The sequence below is a fragment of the Sapajus apella genome, unplaced genomic scaffold (assembly GCF_009761245.1).
Source record: "Sapajus apella isolate SASKATOON/1434 unplaced genomic scaffold, GSC_monkey_1.0 scaffold73, whole genome shotgun sequence".
NCBI lineage: Eukaryota > Metazoa > Chordata > Mammalia > Primates > Cebidae > Sapajus > Sapajus apella.
In genome coordinates this window covers 4,479,512-4,497,732 of record NW_022437013.1, presented here as the reverse complement: position 1 = coordinate 4,497,732, position 18,221 = coordinate 4,479,512, and the positions used below count along the sequence as shown (strand labels likewise).

The 18,221-nt window shown below is 38.3% G+C and overlaps 1 protein-coding gene across 4 annotated transcripts in view; it reads left to right on the top strand.

Annotated features, from left to right (window-relative positions):
* Positions 1-18,221, top strand: part of PAK3 (p21 (RAC1) activated kinase 3) — a 287,181-nt gene that overhangs the window by 102,328 nt on the left and 166,632 nt on the right. The gene's annotated exons all lie outside the window — the stretch shown is intronic.

Below are 18,221 nucleotides of genomic sequence, written 5' to 3'. Positions count from 1 at the left end.
TCTCCTATCTACCTAACATCTCCACTTATGGTTCTAATAGCATCTCAAATTCTTATCATGGCCAAAAACATCCTCTTGATCGGTGCACTTCCCACATCTGCGCCAAATAATTTCTGCTGCAGGCTTCCCCTTATAAGTAAATGGTACCATTTGTCCAAGACAATAACCTAACCCTAATTCTTGATTCTATTTTCTCCCAACCAACACATCCTTTCCATCTATCTATTAACAAGTTCTATTGGCTCCCCCTCAAAAACATATAAAAATCCATCCACGTTCTCTATCGCCACTGCTACCACCTGGCCCAAACCAACACTATCTTTTGCCTAGACCACTGCAATGGTCTCCTAACTGGCTTGCACACTTCTACTCTTTCTGTTTTATATTTTTACTACTAATTATGGGGCCTACAGGGAATTCTTCCCAAAACCTTCAAAGTGAGGTTTTAAAGACATAAATCACATCATGTCACTGATCTGCTTGAAACTATCCAAAGCTTCCTGTTATACTTACAATAAAATCCAAACTCCTTCCAATGGCTTACAAGGGCCTGACAGGATTTGGCCCCTGCATGTCTCTTCAGCCTCATCTTGTGCCACACTCCCTCTTGCTCACTATATTTTAGTCTATCTTTTCTGTTCTGTTAACAATCCAGTTAGGGCCTCAGCACTGCTCTTGTCTCTTCTTGGAATGTTCTTCCCCTAAATCTTTACATGTGGCAGGCTTCTTCTTGTCCTTTAGGTTTCAGCATAGATGTCACTTCACCTCAGAAAGAGTTTTCTTCACCACGGAAAGTAGCCTCCCATTCTTGCCATCACGTTCTAATATATTAGCCAGTGTTATTGTTTTCTTTATAGTGTTTATCTATGTCAAATCATCTTATTTATGTGCTTACTTCCCAATCCCCACACACGACTAGAATATAAGCACCATTAGAGCAGGAACCTATTCTGTCCTATTCACTGTTGTATCTCTCATGCCTAGAACAGTACCTGGTATGTAGTAGACACACAATAAATATGTATTAAGTGAATGTTGCATAAATTAATTGGCAGCAGAGTGGTTACTGCAGTAATACAGACAACAAGCAATAAAGCTTTTAATTAAATTGGTGGTAGTAGTAAGTGAGATGAAGGAGAAAGATCAATATTAGACTAATCCCACCCAGATTTCATTTAAAGGTATTTAATATAGAAAATATATCCTAGGTCACTATTTCTAATACAGAGTATCAAAACTAGGACCTCAAATCAATTAATCAATAAGTAATTATCCATTCATTAACCAAAAAAAAAAGAAAGGAATAAATCAGTGGAACTTGGTGATTGGAAGTTGTAGGGGTAGAAAGAAGAGATGAATGATGATTTCACAGTTTTTTGCCATTAGAACAAAACAGGAAATTTGGGGGGAAAATTGCTGGTAGGTGAGAGGGAAGAATGACACATTTGATATAGAACATGCTGATTTTTACTCATCCTCTGAGGTGTCTGGGAGACTGTTTCAGTGTGAGCCTAGAATTCTATAGGAAGGACTGAAGAGAAGATAGAGATTGGGTACATCATCAGCATAGCCATGAAAGTTCAAAGCAATAGGAGTGGGATTCCTTGAGGAATAAAAAGCAATTGAAAGGGATAGGAAGTCTTTATTTCAAGGGGTCTGTCTATTACATTTCTTGGCTCCCAGGAAGTGTAACTAGAAATGTAGATTATAATAATTTCCGATTTCCACAGGCATTCTCCCACAGTTTACCCCCTCTCTTGAATAACTCTGCGGATTTTTTTTCCCAGGTAGGGGGTTTCAAGCATGGGCTGTGGGGAAGCACCATGATCCTTTTTGCCATTAGCCCCCTAATATATACCTCTCACAACTAACAGGGACAAATATCAAGATGAGCAATCGAGAATGCCTCTGAACAGCTTTGTGGTCTTTTAGGGGGGAAAGCCTAGCTATAAAGAAAGTTATAACTTCTATTTTGCTTTTTCAATGTGAATACACAGTCTGATCCCTTAAATACCAGAAGTGTTGCTGTCAGCAGCAACAACATAAAAAATTTCACCCTGATATGTAAAGCTTTTCTTTTTTTGTAAATCAGACTTGCTCCCTAATGCTGTCAGTTGAAGAGCTGCTCTTATAATTTTTACTCACTGCCAACCTGTACCTTGCCAAGATGAAGGAACTCATCTGAGTTAGTAGTATAACTGGGCTGAGACCGTCAGACCTCTAGGCCCAGCTCTTAAGCTCACAAGGAGCTGTTGGCAGCAATCTCAGATTGTTACTCTACCCTCTTTCTTTGCTTCATCCTGAACTCTTGGTGGGAGCCAAGAGCCTGTCAGAGACTGACTGTTCTGCTGCTGTTGGCAGATTGGCACCAGCCAGTGTCAATGCTTGTGCAGAGAGTATATAATAGTTCCCTAATGAGGGCAAGACAATGATTGTTTGGTTTTGATTGTAGGGCTTGTCATGTGTCTATGTCTAGTCCCTACAAGGCAAACCTGTTGATGGGACAGGACAGGCAGGAGAGGAGAAGGTTGTGAAATAGAGACTCAGAAGACAACGTGGCAAGTGGTCCAAGGCTCTTCGGTGGTTCATGGCTGTAGGAAATGGAACCTAGAACTTAGTCCTAGGCCTTGGGTCTTGGTCTTGAGCAGGAGAGAGAGGAGTGGGTTTGGGTAGTCAGAGTGGGCTGTAGTATTCTGAACAAGAGAAAACAGTCTGAATTTGGGTTCTGGAAAAGGATTCAACTCCTGTTGGAAAAAATATGCTCCATTGGAGCAGTAACTTTGTTTGGCTTATTCACCTCTGTATCCCTAGGGTTTAGAAAAATGCCTTGCACATACTACCTGTACAATAAATGTTTGTTGAATTTTTTTTCTCAATAGAAATCTCAAGTCTTTGAGATTTTATTGATTAACTCAGCTTGTCTAGCGGAAGCCTTTCCCTGGCTTTCACTGGAAGAATTTAATTTGTGTAACAGTCCAGGCAATAAGCCAAAACCCCACAGAGATTGCTTTTTAGAACTTCTCTTGTGCCCATTCGCTTTATTTTCGTTTTCCTCTAGACCTGGCCTTCCATATTGAACATTTTGAGATGTTTTTCTCCTGAGCTAATAATTGTCATAAGCTCCCAATTTTCTTGCCCCATCACTGGCTTGCTGATATAATCTGAGCCTCTGATATCTTAGATTTCCATCTGCACGCTGATCTCTCCTTAGTGTGACATCAGTGGGCCTTATGGACAATGTGTGTTTCCGTGTGTGTGTGTGTGTGTGTGTGTGTGTGTGTGTGTGTGTGTGTAAGCAATTGGAACTGCCTGGAAAATGGAAAAGAAGTAAAGAGGGCAATGGAAGGTGATAATTCACATGTAAGTGAAATGATTAGGTACCTCTCAGCCTGTCACTACAGCCATTATAAATAATAGATAGGAAGATATCCTTTTTAAGGACCAAATCTCAAATTGGCCCTAAAATGGAGCTTTCCAGTTCAAGGGAATGGCTGATCTTCCAAAAACATGCAGATGGTGAATCCACTAACTCTGATAATCTCCAAGGTCATTGTAAAGTAAGAAACCAGGAAGCCTGGAAAATAAGTAAGCCCATGGCTGTAAACAAGGCTTCCACTTGGCCTGTGAGGAGGACTTTGGGAATAGCAGCTACTATCCATCCCTGGCCCTGCCTCAGCCTAGCTCCTCATGCCACCTAATTCAGAAACCATAGCCATGTACTCCCAGTCCCCCTCTCAGCTTCTCCCACCATCTCTAGAAATTGCTGAGGAAGGGGAAATTAACAGTAAGTTAGAAGGGGCAAGAATTGAAGAAGCAGGCAAGCATCCGAGGTGAAGAACAACGTATATGTCAGTAACAGAATAAGTCATTTTGGATAAATCTTGGAATGCTGACCAGAGTCACCAGAAAATGTTTTATGTAGATGTGTAGCTTAAAAAGAACTTTTTTTGTTATAGATAATACAAAGTAGTAGTCAACATTTCATTCTTTAGACCCTCTACCTCATGGTGTTAATAATAACGACAGCTAACATTTATTGAGTGCTTACTATGTGACAGACACTGTCTTAAGCACCTTATGCACATCATCTCACAACTTCATTTAATTGCCACAACAATTCCCATGGGGTGGGTACAATTACTATTACTGCCAGTTTATAAATGATAAAGCAGAGGCTCAGAGTAGTGAATAAATTCTCCTGAGTCATACAGCTACTGAGCGATAGAGAAGGAATTTGAAGCAAGATTTTTCAAAACCTCAGAACCACATCTATTAACCAATACACCGTAATAGGTCTTCTCCTTCCTTTGACTCTTTTTACATAAATCACAATTGTGTCAAGTCTTAAGCTGATGCAGTAGCAATAGAAGTGAAAAATACTGTAAATGTTTTGTCTTCTTTCATGGACTAATGGGTTCAATAGCTGCCAAAATCCTTTAACCATATCAGAGAAGCACAAAAAAATCAGCAGATATTGGTGTATCATGTACTGTTATTAAATAATAAGCCATATTGTATGTTATTAAACTATGAACAGTCAGCAGATTTTCCTGTGAAACTTTTGATAAATGCACAGCACAAGCATCTCATACATACAATTTTATTAGATTCACATGTTTATTCTGAGATCTGTGACTTATTCAGGAACATACCTCCTGTGTAACTGAGCTAAAGGGTTTCTGAGGCCAGGCCTTCTTGTATCTTTTCTTCCAGGAGAGAATTGAGATTATAGACAGGTATAGACTCCAAGTAAACTTGATGTAGTGAGCTGTGCCTGGTTGAGGACTGAGTTCCCATCACTGGCTTAGGAGGGGCCTAAGAAAGTAGGGGCCACAGAAGCTTGAGGTTCCCAGTGTTTTTTGTCAGCTAGCTACTAGTGTCAGTGCAAATGGGGGAATTGAAGGCTTGGTGTCTTCCAGGACACAAGGTTATTTAAGCTTAACATACCAGGAACATATTCAATACTGTCCAGAGACTTCTCTCTCTTTATCTGAACTGATACTGAATGACAGAAAGTTGTAGGCCAGTGAGTAGTCAACAATGGACAATCTTTCTAGAGGACTAACTCCTTATGTGCTATAATTGGCTATGATTTGCTCAAAGATTTTGTCTAGGTTCAGGCACTTTTGACACACTGCATACCATTAGGCAGGATCTTGCCAAGACACCTTCAGACCTGTCTGTATACAGTGGTGTAGCTGTCTGCCCATCTACAACCCTCATAATTATGCCATACCACACTGGACAGCCCCCATCTAGCCAGAAGCTCTTTCCTCTTTCCTTGACACATCCCTCAGGGCTCTTGCCCATTGAATACCATGAGCCCAGACAGCGCCTTCTTTGACCAAGCTCACACCACCATACCCCAAAGCAACCCTCCAGGCACTTACCCATGCTCCAATCACCAATAAGAAGCCTTTGTTCACAAGAGAAGGTATATCCTAATTGTTCATGGAGTAAGAGCTTTCTTGTTAAGATCACACATTAGCTGTGATACACACTGAGACAAGTCTGCTTTATACCAGAGTGCACCTTGCAATTGGATGCAACCTGGATACTGGCCTCTGTGGCCTACCCAGCAACTCTTTACTCAGTGAAGCAACCCTTGCTCATATTAGAGCTCTCACTGAACTCTTCAATATGATGAAGCAGGCCCTGCCATGCTGCCACTCTGTTTATTATGTCAGTCCTCACCACCAGCCACCACTTCCCACAAGGCAATCAGCCCAGAGATTCTAATAGCTGGGTCTGCTGTGAGGCTGGCCTCACCAGCTCTTTCCTTCACTACAGCTTATATGGCCATTTTGCTCACAGAAAGGCAAGTGTCTCCCAGAGCAGGATCCACATCTCACCATATGCCCAGTGAAGCCACTTTCCAGTGTCCCTAATCAATGCTGCATTATCCAGAGGGCCAGATAAGGATGTGGTTAGAGAATAACACTGCGAGGGCACCAATCAAATGATTTTTAAAAGAGTTAGAAATTTGATATATAAAAAACCAAAGTAGATAAGAAAAATCAGAGCTTTGTTGGATTTTTTTGTCATCTGTTGTATGGCTTATAATTGTTTTCATGTGAATTACAGAGAAGAACGTGGACATCAAAATGTTTTCAGTAATTAGGGCTTCCAAAAGCCCTATTTTGGCCTTGCCCTCTTTGTTTCTCTACACACTGTGAGCCAGCCATCTGCTATTATCCAAAATTCCTCATACTATTAGCCAACTGTTTCCTGGAATAGTAATCCTACCACATGGAATAATATCTATTCAGAATATACCAGTAAGGTCACATCAGGTGTTAAAATATTAAAATACTTCTATATCTATTGATGAAGAGCTGTTGCCCTGATCCTTTCCTCTACGACCCTGTCTACATCCACCATCACCTCAACAGCACTTGACCCTCCCTAAGGATCCCTGGGCCCACCTATAATCTAACAACTGAAGGCATAATACCTGCTTCAGCATCCTGTTTCAATATTTATACTGGTTGGTCAGTGTCCACGCAGAATCTGCTGTTAAATATTTTGAATAGCAAATATAGGAAAGGTCCTATAATTACTGCACCAAGCAGCTCTCTGGGGATCACTACTTATATGCATATGTCACTTGGCAAATCTCTTCCAAACTGGGGAGGATTTCTGAACACTTGGTGCACATTGTACACCAACCACTAGACCACATTACCGCTCCCTATATGTACATGAACTCTTTGCCTTGAGGCAATGTCTGAGTAGACAGCACCTCAGTTGACCTCTTAATGAGTCAGTCCTCCAAATACTTACAAATCCTGCATACCATGTGGCAGGTTTTAACTATGCCTCCTCTTCATTTATTGATTTGACCTGCCATTCTCTACTGCCCCCACACCTTGGCAACCCATGATCTGGCCATTGCACACTGCTTCAAAATAAGGAAATGACTGACAAGACTGGGTACACATATGAAGTACCAGTCCTTGCAAACTGAAACAACCAACCTGTGACCAGATAAGAGTCCACTTGGGACATAGTGTGTCAGCTCCTAATGTAGGTCTCACACCAACTCTTCACAGTGCATTTGGTGAAACTTGAAACCAAGATCTGTAATACCATTTCCAACAATTCAGTGGACCTTCTAAACAGGGTAGAGTCCAAAATCCCTTCTTCCCCACCAAAAATTCTCTAGCCACATCAAACCTGTGAAACCACTCAGGACACTGCCTGGAGTAGGACTACACCTTCTTTTCATACAGCCTGAGATAATCTCTAACCAGAACAGAATCCACATCAACCATCAACGCTGACCAGACAATCATATAAATGGCCATTCCTCGTGGCCTGAAAGAAACCCTAACTAGACCAGGGAGCAAACATCAGTCTGCAAAACTTGAGGCAAATTCTGAGCAGACCAGAATCTTGAAGGAGCTATTCAGATGACTATAGTCACAGAAGCATCCTCCATTTCATGAAACAGTCTATGAACAGACCAGGCATATGGTCCCAATCCTTCACATTCATCTCCTTCCTTTCCCTCCTCTTTTTCTTTCTGCCCTTTTCTTATTTCCCTTTTCTCCCATTCCTTAACCTTGTTATTCCCTTTCTCTCTCACTCAATTCACTGCTGTATTATTTAGTTGTTATAAAAATTTTGATCTCCCTAGTCACATTTAGGCCAGGGGAAAATCTAGAAAACTTCTAGGATAGTACCAGCCACCAGGCAAGGCTGCTGTTGAAAGACTGGGCCTATGGTCTGAGAATCAGTGCATGGAGATTATGTTCCTGGGACCAGAATGGTTGTGGAACAAAAACCTCTTTTCTAGTAAGCAAGCCCCCAAACCAGCTGTTATGATTTTAGACTGGTCCCCAAATGAAGGGTTCAGGTTCAGCCAGATTGGGAGGGACCAGAGGAGGCCTTGGGCAAAAAAAAAATCAAGTAGATGAAATCTTCCATACCTCCTGCTATCCCAACTTTTGCTCTGCCACATTAGGACAAATATTCGCTTTTAAAAATCCCTCATGTGTAGGTTTGTTGTCAAGTTTTCGCATTAGACATTACATAAACTGAACTATAATTCATTGTCCCTCATGTCCCTTGAACTCCTTTCTACCCAATTCTCTCCTTTCATCACATTCCTTCTATTGGCCTCTGGTCTCGTATGTGACATAATCACACTCAATCTCAGTCTCCCCCACCCCAGGTTTTTGGTGTCATCCAATTGGTATGTATATATTAAGACCTTTTAATTAATGTTCATGTACATATATAGGAACCTATACAGAGTACTATTTGTGCATGTTTTCTAAATATATGCTATGCAGTACATGTCATTTTGCAACTTGATTTTTCACTAGGCATTGTCTTGAAGATCTTGTCATAAACATATAGATCTAGTTCATTTACATAAATTGCTACATAATGTGGCATATGGCATCACTCTGTGTAATTATTCCCTTCTTAATGGACATTTAGGTTGTTTCCAATGTTTTGCTATTACACATAGTGATTCAATGAAAGCCTTAGTTTCTGCTTACTTGTTTAATTGAACTGGAGTTTTTCTAGAGTAGATACTAAGAATGGAAATTTCTGTGTCATAGTGAATGTCCCCCCTTTTTTGATTTTAATAAATACTTTAAAATTGTACTCTCAAGTGACTTTCTGTATTTACATTCCAATAAACTGTATAAACATACATGTTTCCCCAATCTTTTGCATGCATATTTTCAAGCTTTTATTTTGAAAACTTTCAAACATAAAACTACACATCTGACAAATGACCAATATCCAGAATCTACGAGGAACTCAAACCAATCTGCAAAAAAAAAAAAAAGAATAATCCCATCAAAAAGTGGGCAAAGGACATGAACAGACATTCCTGAAAAGGAGATGTACAAATGGCCAACAAACATCAAAAATGCTCAACCTCACTAATCATTAGGGAAATGCAAATTAAAACCACGATGAGATACCACCTTGCTCCTTCAAGAATGGCCATGATTCAAAAGTCAAAAAAATTTAAAAATGTAATTTACAATGAATATCCATATGATCACCACCTAGATTCAATAATTAAGGTTCCATGTCTCTTTTATCTACCTGCCTGTCTTTTTTGATGAACCATTTCAATGTAAGTTGTAAATATCATGATTGATGACCCTTAAATATTTTAGCAAGCATCTAAAATTAAGGACGTTCTCCTACATGAATGCAAGTTATTTTCATACAATATCTTATCACACCTACAAAAATTAACAATAATTTCCTAATCCTTATATCATTTAATATCCAGTTCACAGTCAAATTTCCTCAGGTGTCACCAAATGTCTTTTTTAATGTTTTGTTTTGACAGCCAGAATCCAGTCAAGTTTAATTGCATTTTTTAATGGAGATATTATTAACATACTAAAAATTCACCATTTTAAATAGAACAATTCAGTGGTTTTTAATATATTCACTAGATTGTGCTAATTCTAGTGATGTGCTAATCATCACTAATTCCAGAGCATTTTCATCCCCCAACAAAGAAACCTTGTACCCAATTAGCAGTCACTCCCTGTTCTCCCCTACTCCCAGTCACTGGCAACCACTAATCTACTTTCTGCCTTTATGGATTTGCCTATTCTGAACAATTCATATAAATGGAATCATACAGTATATGACCTTTCATTTCTGGCTTCTTTTGCTTAGCCATAATGTTCTCAAGATTCATCCACATTGTAGTACATATCAGTACTTCCTTTTTAAATAGCCAAATAATATTCCATGGTATGGATATACCACATTTTGGTTATTCATGCATCATTTGATGGACATTTGGATTCTTTCTCCTTTTTGGCTTTTATAAGTAATTCTGCTATGAATATTCCTATACAAGTTTTTCTGTGGACATGTGTTTTCAGCTCACTTAGATATATACCTAGGAGTGAAATTGCTCAACTATATAGTGACTCTATATTTAACATTTTGAAGAACAGTCAAACTGTTTCTGCAGTGATTGCACCATTTACAGTACAACCAGAAATGGATGAGGGTTACAATCTTTCCAAATACTCATCAACACTTGTTATTTTCTTTTCTTCTCTTTTTTTCTTTTTTCTTTTTTGTTAGAGCCATGCTAGTGGGCATAAGATGGTATCTTATTGTGGTTTTGATTTCAATTTCCCTAATAATTAATGATGTTGAATATCTTTTTGTGCTTTTTCTCCATTTGTATGTCTTCATTGGAAGAATATTCATTCAGATATTTGCCATATCTGAATATGGCCATATTTTTTAATTGAGTCATCTCTCTTATTGTGGAGTTGTATTTATTATATATTCTAGAAAAAATGCTTCATCAGATTTATGATTTACAAATATTTTCTTCCGTTCTGTGGGTTGTCTTTTCATTTCTTGATAGTGCCCTTTGATACACACTCACAAAGTAATTCAACCTACAGAGTTTTTTAGTTTTTTCTTTGGTTGCTTGCACTTTTTGCATCATATTTAAGAAATTGTTGCCTAGTCCAAACACAAAATATTAACTCCTACATTTTCTTCTGAGTTTCATTTTTTTAGCTATTACATTTAGGTATTTGAACCATTTTGAGTAAAATTTTGTATATGAGACTGGGGTAAAAATTTATTCTTTTGGATGTGGGTATTCAGTTGTCCCAGTACCATTTGTTGAAGAAAGCATTCTTTTCCTTTGAATGGTTTTGGGCTCTCAAATTCTATTCCATTGACTGACATATCTGTCTATCCTTATGCCATTTATTGACTCTCTTTGTAGTAAGTTCTGAAATTGGGAAGTACGAGTCTTCAAGTCAGTTCTTTTTCAAGATTGTTTGACTATTATGAGGCCCTGGTATTTCCATCAGAATTTTAGAATCAACTTTTAATTTTTTTAAAAAAGGCCACTGGAGGTTTTTGTTTGTTTGTTATGTTTTTGATTCAGGGTATCACTTTGTCACTAAGGCTGGAGTGCAGTGGTTCACTTCAGCCTTGAACTCCCGGGTTCAAGTGACCATCCACCTCAGCCTCCCAAGTATTAAGAACTATAGGTGTGTAACACCATGCCTGGCTAATTATTTTTTTGTATTTTCTTTTGTAGAGACAGGGTTTCACTATGTTGTCCAGGCTGGCCTTAAACTCCTGGCCTTAAGTGATCCTCCTGATTTGACCTCCCAAGGTGCTGGGATGACAGACATGAGCCACTGAATCTGGTTTAAAAACACCATTGGAGTTTTGGTGGGGACTGCTTCAAATCTATAGATCAATTTGAAGAGTCTTGCTGTGTTCACATTAAATCTTCCAATCCATGAACATAGGATGTCTTTTCACTAATTTAGTTCTTCTTTAATTTCTTCCGACAATGTTTCATTGCTTTTAGTGTACAACTCTCACACTCCTTTGCTTAAAATTATTTCCATGTATTTTATTATTTTTGATACGATTATAAAAGAAAATGTTTTGTTAACTTCATTTTCTGATTGTTTATTCTAATGCATGGAAATATAATTGCTTTTCTGCAATCTTGTATCCTGCAACCTTGCTGACTTATTTCTTCCAACAGTTTTTTAGTGAATTGCCTAAGATTTTCTATCTACAAGATCTTGTTATCTGTGAATAGAAATACTGCTTTTTTAATAGAAAGAAGTAAAAATAGTTTTACTTCTTTCTTTTTAATCTGGATACCCCTTATTTGCTTTTCTGGCCTAACTATGGTCAGACACCTCAGTACAATGTTTAATAAGAGTGGTAAGAATAAACATTCATGTTTTGTTTCTGATCTTACGGGGTAACATTCAGCCTTTCATTATTAAGTATGATGTTAGCTGTGGGTTTTTCATAGGTATGCTTTATCAGATTGAAGATGTTTCCTTCTATCTCTTGTTTGTTTAATTTTTTTTATCATGAAAAATATTGGGTTTTTTTTCAAATGCTTTTTCTGTATCTATTGAGATGATGTGGGGTTTCCCCCTTTATTCAACTAATGTGATATGTTACATTAATTGATTTTCATATGTTGAATCAATCTTATATTCCTGAAATTAATGCCACCTGATCATAGTGTATGTACCTTTTTATAAGCTGCAGGATTTAATTTGCTATTATTTGGTTGAGGATTTTTGCATCTGTATTTATAAGGGATATTGGTATATAGTGTTCTTTTCTTGTGATGTCTTTGGTTTTGGTATCAGTGTGATATACTGGCCTCATAGAGTGGGTGAGCAAGTGTTCACTCCTCTTCCAGTTTTGGAGGAATTTGTGAATGAGTAGTGTTAACTCTTCTTTAAATGTTTTGTAGAATTCACCAGTGAAGATTGCTTGTCCTGGTTTTTTTAAATTGTTAATTCAATCTTTTTATATAAGTGTATTCAGATTTATAATTTCTTTTTATATCAGCTTGATATTCTGTGTGACACAGTGCATTTTGTTATGTCTCTTTAGACTCCTATGACACAACAATACACCCACATTTTCCACCCCAGGACATTGACTTTTAAAGACATCAGGTTGTCTTGTAAACTGTATTGCATTCTGGATTTGTCTGATTATTTCATCAAGGTATCACTTAACATGTTCGTTCCTTTGTATTTACCATAACCTTACAGTTACATATAATGCCTTGAGTAGAGTCAAATTTAATATTTTTATTGTCAATATTTGATTTAAAAAATTTTGGAAATCGATAGATGAAGATGAGATCTCATGGTTAATAACTGGTAAAATTGAATAGATTTTTAGATTTATTGGCCATTTTGGTTTCGTACTCTGTGAACTGTTGGTTTTTATTTTTTTGCCTATCTTGCTATTGTGTTGATCATCTTTGTCTTATTGATTTGTAGGTGTTTATTGTTATATTCTAGATAAAAATCCTATCCACATTTTTCATTTACTTCTTCAATTGATCTGAAATTTATTTTTGCAAATGGTATATTTTAGGCAAGGATGTTACTTATTTAAATGGATTTTTTAACTTATTTAAATAAATTATATTTATTGTCCAAGTAAAATGTATTAGTCAGGCTTTTCATTGACTTGAGATGCCACTTTTATTATATATTAAATTCCCATACATACATGAATCAGTACTTTTTATTATGCCTTATTGATTTACTTTTGTCTAGTCATGTAAATATATTTTAATTACACCATATATAATATGCTTTGATATCTGTAAGGGGAAGTATCTTGTATATTTTTTAAATTATCTTGGCTATTCTTGTATATTCACTTTTCTTTTGTATTTTAGAGTTGGCTTGTCTAATCTCAGGAAATATCTTTTTTGTGATTTAGATTGTCATTGCATTCATCTTATAAGATTACTTTTGTGAGAATTTATATGCTCAACATAATGAGTCTTCCATCCATAAACAGGTCCCTTTTCATGTTGTTCAGTACATTTTTGTAGTTTCCTTAATACAAAATTTAACCATTTTTTAGTCAGATTCATTCTTATTTATTTCAGAGCCTTTTTGCTGTTATAAATGATAGTTGCTTTTCTATTATGTTTTCCAATTGGTTATTATTCTGATGTTATTAAATTAAACTATTAATTTTGCTTTGTGAACCTTATACCCAGTCACTTCATTTTTTTAAAGACAGGGTCTTGCTTTGTTGTCCAGGCTGGAATATAGTCGCACAATCATGGCTCACTGCAGCCTCGACCTCTTGAGCTCAAGGGATCCACCTGCCTCAGTCTCCCGAGTAGCTGGGACTACAGGCACCCACCATCACACCCACTTAATTTTTTAAAAATTATTTGTAGAGATAGGGTCTCACTATTTTGTCTTGGCTGAACTCAAAGTTCTCAGCTCAACTGATCCTCCTACTTTGGCCTCCCAAAGTGTTGGAATTACAGCTATGAGGACTCACTACACTGAGCTCCCTGTCACTTTTAGAAATGTACTAAGGTCTAAATAATTTGTCACTTCATTTTTAAACCTATTTTTTTCTATCTTATTGTATTGGCTAGGATATCTAGTACCATTGGATAGTAATTGTTGAAGATCACCCCTTTCTTCTATTTCATTTTAATGAGAATGCTTCTAAATCTTCACAATTAAAATGTTTGCTGTAGGTTTCTAGTAGATAAGTTTATGAAGATAAGTGGGTCCTAATTTACCCGAAGATTTGTTAAACGTGAATGTATGGTATACTATGTGTGTTAGCAACAAGCTTGAGACCAAATACCATCTTTATTAAAAAAGAATTTGTAGGCAGCATGGGCCCCTGGGCTGAAGAGCACTGGCCTCAGTTGAACTGAACTCTGAGAAGATGGAATCTGCCAATTGAAGCCAGATATCCATAGAATCTTCTAGAAAGGAAAAATTTCCCAGGGAGAGGGCTCTGGGTATATCATACAACCTCAGCCTTACCAGGAAGTAGCATCTTGCTTGGGAGAAGAGAGGAAAAAAGGGCTGGCCTGGAGGGCGTCCAGGCTCAGCAGATCAGATTCCTACTACAGACTGTTGTCTGCCTGCCTGCTTGCCTGCCTTAGGTTATCAAGCCAATTAGCAACAGAAGAGGATAAAGGAATGTGATTTGTTCCACTTTTCAAATCTCCATTAAATTGTAGAGCCATGGGTAAGGAAGTTACCTCAATTTTTTTTTTTTCTGCCTCAGAAGACAAAGAGCATTCCATTGAAGATTATCATCCTGTTTTTATGGAAGCCACTACCTAGAGTTGAATAGCTTTCCCCTTTCCATGCCATACTGTCAGCATTGCCACATGACATCTTCAAATTCTGTTACCTAATAAAAATATCTTGCTTTTTACTCTAGCCTGAAAAAAACAGTGGCTGAAGCCAAATGCCTAAGAGGTGCTTTCCTCAAAAAAAAACTCCGTCTCCCACACTTTTGGAAACTAGGCGAAAAGCAGTTGGACAAAGTGTTCCTTAGTCCAATTGTAGTCAAGCGGTAGGAGTGAATATTCACAGACCTGGCTTTCTTATACTAGCCCCTTCCCTCACTTGCCGTGTGAGTTGGGTCAAATCACCTAATCTCTCTGTGCCTCAGTTTTCTATCTGCCAAGAGAGGACAAATATAGTATCTACCCCAAAATTCATTGCAATGATTAAAGGAGATATGTATAAAATGCTTAGCAAAGAGTCTAGCAATATTAACAGTTCACAGGCTGGGCATGGTGGCTTACTCCTGTAATCGCAGCACTTTGGGAGGCAGAGGCAGGCAGATCACGAGGTCAGGAGATTGAGACAATCCTGGCTAACATGGTGAAACCCCTTGTCTACTAAAAAAACAAAAAATTAGCCGGGCATGGTGGCACGCACCTGTAGTCCCAGCTACTCAGGAGGCTTAAGCAGGAGAATCACTTGAACCCGGGAAGCAGAGGTTTCAGTGACTGGAGATCACAGCACTGCGCTCCAGCCTGGGCAACAGAGTGAGACTCCATATCAAGAAAAAACAAAAAGTTCACAAAATGTTATGTGTTAAAATGCAGTATTGAATGAAATTGTGAGAATGCTCACAGGGAAGAGCCTCTCTCTTACTCCATACCTATCTATTGCCAGTGACATGCAGGCAGATACTAAGTTATTTGAACCTAACTAAAGATAACCAATATTCCCCTTGGAGACCTTCAGTAACCCCATATTTGGATTCAACCACTTCTTGTTATAGGGAAGAGGAGACATGAAACTGGGAATTCATTGCAAAAGCAATGACTCCTTCGAGACCAGCCTAGCCAATATGGTGCAACCCCGTCTCTACTAAAAGTACAAAAATTAGCTGTGTGCTGTGTGTGAGGCGCCTGTAATCTCAGCTGCTTGGGAGGCTGAGGCAGTAGAATCGCTTGAACCCTGGAGGAGAAGGTTGCAGTAAGCCGAGATTGTGCCACTGTACTACAGCCTAGGTGACAGAGTCTGTCTCAAAAAAAAAAAAAAAAAGCAATGACCCCTTAAACATGGAAAGAAGCTCTAGATTCCTCAATATTGAGGCAACTGAAGAGAAATAATCAATGAGTACCTCCACTGCCCAAGATTAGCTGGACTCCTAACTTGATTCAACCCCTGAATAACTCCAAAATTATCCTGATTTCCCAGGGATTTCATTAGCAAGGGGACAGTGCAATCAGGACTAATTTAGACTACAAACCCCTTCATGTACCCTGAGCTATGCTATTCTATTTACCAATATGAACATCAGATTGTCCTGATTGCTTAAAGGAGAAACTAAGTGTTATGTATAATTTGGACTCTGACATGCTCCCACTTTAGACAAATGATTCATCTACCCTGTATGAATAATTTCTTATTTGAAGAAAGAGGATAATACTGTGAATTTCCACAGGACTCATTGTGGAAGAAAAGATCATTTTATTTATTTACTTATTTTGTGTTATTTTTAAGAATTTTAACTTTTATTTTAGATTTAAAGGTACATGTGCAGGTTTGTTATTTGGGTATATTGTGTTATGCTGAGGTTCTGGGTACATTCGATCTCAGCACCCAGGTAGTGAGCATAGTACCAAATAGTTCAACCCTGTGCCCCTCCCTTCCTACCCCTATAGTAGTCTCTAGTGTCTATTGTTACCATCTTTATATCCATGAGTACCTAATGTTCAGCTCCTACTTATAAGTGAGAATATATGGTATTTGGTTTTCTGTTTCTGAATTAATTCACCTAAATAATGGCTTCCAGTTGTATCCATGTTGCTGCAAAGGGCATGATTTCATTCTTTTATATGGCTACATAGTATTCCATGGTGTATATGTACCATATTTTCTTTTCTTTTTTTTGAGACAGAGTCTTGCTCTGTCGCCCAGGCTGTAGTGCAGTGTCATGATCTCGGCTCACTGCAATGTCCGCCTCCCAGGTTCAAGCGATTCTCCTGCCTCAGCCTCCCAAGTAGCTGGTACTACAGGTGTGCACCACCACACCTGGCTATTTTTTGTATTTTTAGTAGAAATGGTGTTTCACCATATTGGCCAGGCTTGTCTCAAACTCCTGACCTCGTGATTTGCCCACCTCGGCCTCCCAAAGTGCTGGGATTACAGGCGTGAGCCACTGCGTCTGGCCTGTACCACATTTTCTTTATCCATTCCACCACTGATGGGCACCTTGGTTGATTCCACGTCTTTGCTATTGTGGATAGTGCTGTGATGAACATACAAGTGCATGTGTCTTTTTGGTAAAACAATTTATTTTCTTTTGGATATATACCCAGTAAAGGGAGTGCTAGGTCGAATGGTAGTTCTAAGTTCTTTCAAAAATCTGAAGACTGCTTTCCACAGTGGCTGAACTAATTTACACTGCCACCAGCAATGTATAAGTGTTCCCTTTTTTCCACATTCTCACAAGCATCTGTTGTTGTTTGACTTTTTAATAAGAGCCATTCTGACTGGTGTGAGATGGTATCTTACTGTGGTTTGTATTTGCATTTATCCGAGATTAGTGATGCTGAGCACTGTTTCTGTTTGTTGGCCACTTGTATGTCTTCTTTTGATAGGTGTCTGTTCATGTATTTTGCCCATTTTTTTTTTTTTTTTTTTTGAGACAGAGTTTCACTCTTGTTACCCAGGCTGGAGTGCAATGGCGTCATCTCGGCTCACTGCAACCTCCGCCTCCTGGGTTCAGGCAATTCTCCTGCCTCAGCCTCCTGAGTAGCTGGGATTACAGGCACGTGCCACCATGCCCAGCTAGTTTTTTGTATTTTTAGTAGAGACAGGGTTTCACCATGTTGACCAGGATGGTCTCGATCTCTTGACCTCGTGATCCACCCGCCTCGACCTCCCAAAGTGCTGGGATTACAGGCTTGAGCCGCTGTGCCTGGCTTGCCCACTTTTTAATTGGGTTAATTGATTTTTGCTTGCTGAAATATTTAACTTCCTTATAGATTCTGGATATTAGGCCTTTATCAGATATGTAATTTGCAAATATTTTTTACCATTCTGTAGGTTGTCTGTTTACTCTATTGATAGTTTTCTTTGCTGTGTAGAAGCTCTTTAGTGTAATTAGATCCCCCTTCTCAATTTTTGTTGTTATTGCAATTGTATTTGAAGACTTAGCTGTAAATTATTTCCCAAGGCCAATGTTCGCAATGGAGTTTCCTAGATTTTCTTCTAGGATTCTTATGGTTTGAGGACTTCCATTTAAATCTTCACATTTTGTGTTAATTTTTGTATATGGTAAAAGGTAAAGATCTAGGTTCATTCTTCTCTATGTGGCTAGCTATCCCAACACCATTTATTGAATAGGGAGTCCTTTCCCCATTGCTTATTTTTGTTGACTTTTTCAATGAT